The sequence below is a fragment of the Alexandromys fortis genome, unplaced genomic scaffold (assembly GCF_014885135.2).
Source record: "Alexandromys fortis isolate MF-2015 unplaced genomic scaffold, M_Fortis_MF-2015_v1.1 scaffold_40, whole genome shotgun sequence".
In the NCBI taxonomy this organism is placed as follows: Eukaryota; Metazoa; Chordata; class Mammalia; order Rodentia; family Cricetidae; genus Alexandromys; species Alexandromys fortis.
Window position 1 is genome coordinate 11,104,284 of NW_026067966.1, and position 5,399 is coordinate 11,109,682.

Sequence of the window (5,399 nt, forward strand, 5' to 3'; positions counted from 1 at the left end):
TTGCATTTTCGAGACAGGGTTTCTCTGTGGTTTTGGAGCCTTTCCTTCTCCCACTTCCCCTTCCCTTCCACAACCCCCTGAATAAACTCTATACTCACTCTGCATGATGTATCTGTCTGCCTTCTATGCTCAGTGGTCTCCCACCCACCTAAGTGACCTTCCCAGGCCTCAGGGGGACCCACCAAGTCCTAGGGTCACCTGCCGCTACCCCTCATAGGACCAACCGCCCCTTGTGGGATGAGTCCCTCAATACTATATCTTTAAAAAAGAACAAAGAATAGCAGGTGGTCTGTTCCTATTAAGCTTATCGTGGATGGGCCCTACACAGCCATCCAGGGTGTAGCCAGTGGTGCACCAGTTGCTTAGTGTTAAACAACTGAGATCTAGGCTCAGTTGCCAGTGCCACAAAAACAAATAAAAAAAATGTTAGCTATCACATTATATTGAGTGGTTATTAGGCTTAGGAGTCATTTAAAAAACAACCCAAACCAGGGGACACTCCCTGAATTCTGACAAAGAAATTGCATTATTGTAACCAACAAACAACTCCCAACATTATTTACTTACTTTTTACAAAATCTTATTTGAAACCCATTGGGAAATTAAATTACACACTAAGGTATTAGGATTATGCACATAAACATGTACAATTAGGAGTGGTATCATTTTTATTTCTTTTAATATATTTTAATAGATGGTTTCTAAAAACCACACACACACATAAATATGGAAATATAGCAAATAGAATTGTAGTGTAGAGGTGCTAAATATCATGTACATGATCTTACAGGCTGAGCCTGCAGCCAGCGAACACACTCTAAGGAAAGCATGGAGCTGAAGGCTTGCTATTGTTATCTGTGGTAATGTATTTATCCCACCTTCCCCCAGTAGGTTTTAAGACAGTTCATTCTATTTTCTCTTTGGATTTTGCACAAAATGTGGTGACCACAAAAGAAGCATATAGTTGAAAATAAGGATGAGAGTTAAGAAGCCATGAGGGGCAGGGTGTATTTGGTACAACTGGTTGACCTTGAGAAGTACTGGTTGACCTTGAATTCTCTGGCATTCAAACTCACAGGTGAAAGCTTTTCTCTACCTTGGTCCTTTGATCGAATCCACCTCCCACCACGAAGGGGCAGAATCTTCCTGAGCCAGGATAGGAACTGGTCCCCTGGAAGCATCAGAATAATGTCAACAGAAAACTCTTTCATGCATTCATCCCTCTTGAGGGAGAGCTGCTGAGCTCTGCCTTGGATGAACCTGACCTTAGACAAGGAGCAGGGCAGCAGCTGTTCAAGCAGGAGTGACTAAGCCTGTCTGTGAAATGCATGTATCTCCTCAAACACGAGCTAGTCACACAGGGAATCGAATCCATTAGGCTTGGCAATTTAATTTCTACTTCCTTGAGATCTTGTCTTAAGGGGTTGAGGGAGGGGTGTCTTTCTACTTAGCATGGTAGATCTGATTAGATTCCACAGGGACTCTTCTTGACTTAGTCTTTGGGCTGTTTTAAGAACATGACTTTTTTTTTAAGTCAGTCTTGTTTGAAAAGAAAACAACAGGATATAGGCTTTGATCACTTATGAGTTCAAGTTAACACTGAAACCACTCAAGGTTGGAGATCTGTCAAATGGAGCAGCAGAAAATATGGTTATTTCCAAACAAGGGACGTGCAGATGAACAGATTTCACATCCCAATAACGCTTACGGGGTGTTTGCTTTACTAACCTGAAAATTCTCCATCCCGAGTCACTGAGCATCCAGAGCTTCACAGGATAAATCTGTATTAAATGAAAAATAAATCAATTGTCATGGTCATATAGCCCAGAAAATTTACAGCTGAACTAAGCCAGAGAAAGTGAGCCCACCTCCCCATTCCTCTTGCTGTCGCTCTAGGTCTCTCACACCTTCAGATCAGCATGAGGGGGCGCATTCAGCAGAGAGTGCGCCTGGCTCTTTTTGTTGGTTGCTTGGTGTGTTTTGTCAGGAGGACTTCTGTGGCTGAGCAGCAGCCTGGAAGATCTGTGGCCCTACCCAGATGTTGCCTGGCCTTCCTCTTCTAGTTAGGGAGCTTTTCATTTGAAATTCTCAGCCCTATACCCTCTAGAAATATAAGACAGTAGTAGGTAGCTTTCAAAATATGTTTTAAATCATGCCACTTAAAGCTTAAAAGCAGTGATCTTAATGGAGGAGATAGCTGCTTATTGGTTTCCGGCCACCCAGCTAGCTTAGACCCGAAGTAATGACACAGAAACTGTATTAATTAAATCACTGCTTGGCCCATTAGCTCTAGCTTCTTATTGGCTAACTCTTACATATTAATTTAACCCATTTCTATTAATCTGTATATCGCCACATGGCTGTGGCTTACTGGGGAAAATTCCCAGTGTCTGTCTCCTGCGGCTCCATGGCATCTCTCTGACTCTGCCTTCCTCCTCCATGCTATAGGCCAAGCCAGTTTCTTTATTCATTAACCAATAAAAGCAACACATAGACAGAAGGACCTCCCACGCCATTGCTCAACGAGGGTAACTCTGGGACTACACTGCCATCATCCAGACTTCAAAGAGAACAGAAGTTCCTATTCTGGAATTTTGGGAGGTAGCACTTCATTGATAACCTCCAATGATCTTTGTTGTAATCTGTCAGAATGGTCAATCACTTGGGTACTCTGTCCTTTTAAGAGACAAGCTCCTCCCACTCCCAATTCCTGCCCTCACTCCTCTCCCTTCCCTCTGGCAAATGGATCTCTTCCCCGCCCCCCTTTCCAGCTTGCTCTCTCTGTGTCTGGCCCTCTTCTGAAGAGGTAACTATGGCCTCTCTTCCTCCTCCCCTTCTCCCCTTCTTTCTTCTCTCTCCCCTCTCTCTTTCTTTTCACTGTTCCCCCTTCTCTCTCTCTCCCCTTCCCCCCATCCATCACCCCTTACTCTTACACCAGTCTCAAAGCCCACTAAATAAACTCTTCACCAAAGCTCTCTCTGTGCACGGGGCGTCTGTCACCCTGGTTTATAAATGATAACAATCTTACCTTCTCTCAAGGGTTACAAGGGCATTGACTTAAGGGCTGGGTGTGTTGCCCTTGACCGGAAGTGATACCAGAGGAAACCTGCTTGTTCTAGTCTTCTGGACTGGAGCATTAGGGGTTGGGCTCTGTGGGTGTTGCTCTCATTCTCTACTTTAGCAGCACTTAAGCATTCAGCAGCTGAACTAGTAACAAAATCTGCCTCTGTTGCTGTAAACAGACACAGCGAGCCCAGATCATTCATATGGAACAGAAATTGAGCGAGTTTGGGGTTCTGGAGGGTGAGAAGTCCAAGAGCATGGCACCCGTCCCTGGTGAGACTTTCAGACACAGTTGTAACATGGTAGAATAGAGGAACAGCAAATGGGTGCCTGAGGAGGAGACAAAACAACCCCCACACTAGGTAGCCATTAACCTCTGAAATCACGCTTACAGGCCTCGACTCCCAATACTTCTGCAATGACAATAAAGTGTCTACAATAAGCTGGGGCGTGACAGTGCATGTCTGAAAACCACTCCTGGAGGCTGAGGCAAGGAGATCACAGGTTCAAGGCTAACCTGGGCTACATAATAAGATTCTATTACTTTTCCCCTGTCATTGTGAAAAAGTATCAAACAGAAACAACTTAAAGGGGGAACAGGTGATTTTGGCTCAGGGTTTTAAGGAATTTCAGTTTCCCTCATCTGGCCAACCAGAAAGAAGAGAAAGCAGGCAGAAGCAGAGGTGTGGCTCTGTTCCACCCCACGGACCTACCTCTACCAGCAAGGTTTCACAACCCATCAAATAGCATCATCAACTTCATACTGCGGGAGCTGTTCCATATCCAGACCATAGCCCTGTCTCAAATAGCCATGACAACTTTGAATTCCGGAGGGTGCAAACCACCCCAAACAATAGCAACCCATGGCAGGCTTCCTGTATGGAGCTGAGAGTCCTGCAGGGGCCTCAGTGCCCTCTGTGGTGTGTGTGTCTTTCTAGGCTGAATTTAGAAGAAGCTGACCACATCACAGACTTTGAGGGCCTTTTCCTCTGAGACATGTGCCTCTTTTGTTTTAGACCTCATGGTTTTCAGGGGACTTGATTTATTTGAGGTCATAGTATAATCTTTGAACTAAAAGCATTTGTTCTGAGAATCTTACCTCTTATTGTTTTGTTATCATGACTGTGTTTCTTCAAAGGGAGCAAAAATATGTTCAAGAGAATTTTTTTTTGGTTTGTTTTTGTTTTCTTGACGCCGGAGGGTGGGAAATAAGTTTCTTTTCATTTTTAAGCTTGCAAAATGGAGTGCTCAAAGACAAGCTAATGTCCTGGTGGCGTGACATGCTGGTGACAGGCTCACTTAAAAAGAGATGCTTCTTTCTGAAATCTGCCTCTGGATGCTTCTTCCTTCCTTTTTAAAAATTTGTTGTTGAGAATGTAATTGTACCATTCCCGCTTTCCTCCCTCTGAGACTTTCCATGTGACTCTATTTGAGATGATTGAAATCCATGGCCTCTCTATTTATTAGTTGTTATTACATGCACGCGCGCGCACACACACACCTATGCACATAAGTACGATCTCCTAAGCCCCTCTACGTGTGTATATACACTCGTGTGTATGATGTGTGTTTTTAGGGCTGACCATTTGGTATTGGATTACTAATTGGTTTCTCCAGCTCTTAACATTCCCTGGTTGTCTGTAGTTCTTCGTCCACGGCTGAGGCTTCCTGGGCTTCCCTCTCACCCCCATCCACCTTTGCATATCTGTTGTTGTCTTTGTTCAGTTCCTGTCTTGGCAGTTTCTGAAGTACCTAGAAGACACAAATTTCCTATTCTTCCGATCTTTTGGCACACTCTTCTGCAATGATTCCTGAGCCTCAAAGCTGTTTTGTAGATGTAGCCATTGGGATTGGGCTCCATAACTATATATTTTGATTAATTGTGGTTTTCTGTAATGGCTTCTGTTGCAAAGAGAGGTTTCCTCGGTGTGGAATTAAGGAGTATGGTGTTGGAGGTCCTTCTATATATGTGTTGCTTTTATTGGTTAATGAATAAAGAAGCTGCCTTGGCCTGTGATAGGGCAGAGTAGAGCTGGGGGTGGGGGACTAAACTGAATGCGGGGGTGGGGGCAAGGAGGCAGAGTCAGGGAGATGTCATGGAGTCGCCAGAGAGGAAAGATGCGAGCTGCTAGCTGGAACCTTGCCAGTAAACCATGAGCCTCGTAGTAAAATATAAAATAATGGAAATGGGTTAATTCTAGATGTAAGAGCTAGTTAGCAATACGCTTAAGTGATTGGCCAAGCAGTGATTTAAATAATATAGTTTCTGTGTGATTAGTTTGGGAGTCTGGGAGGCCGGGGAACAAACAAGAGGCTTCCCACTGCAGGACTACATT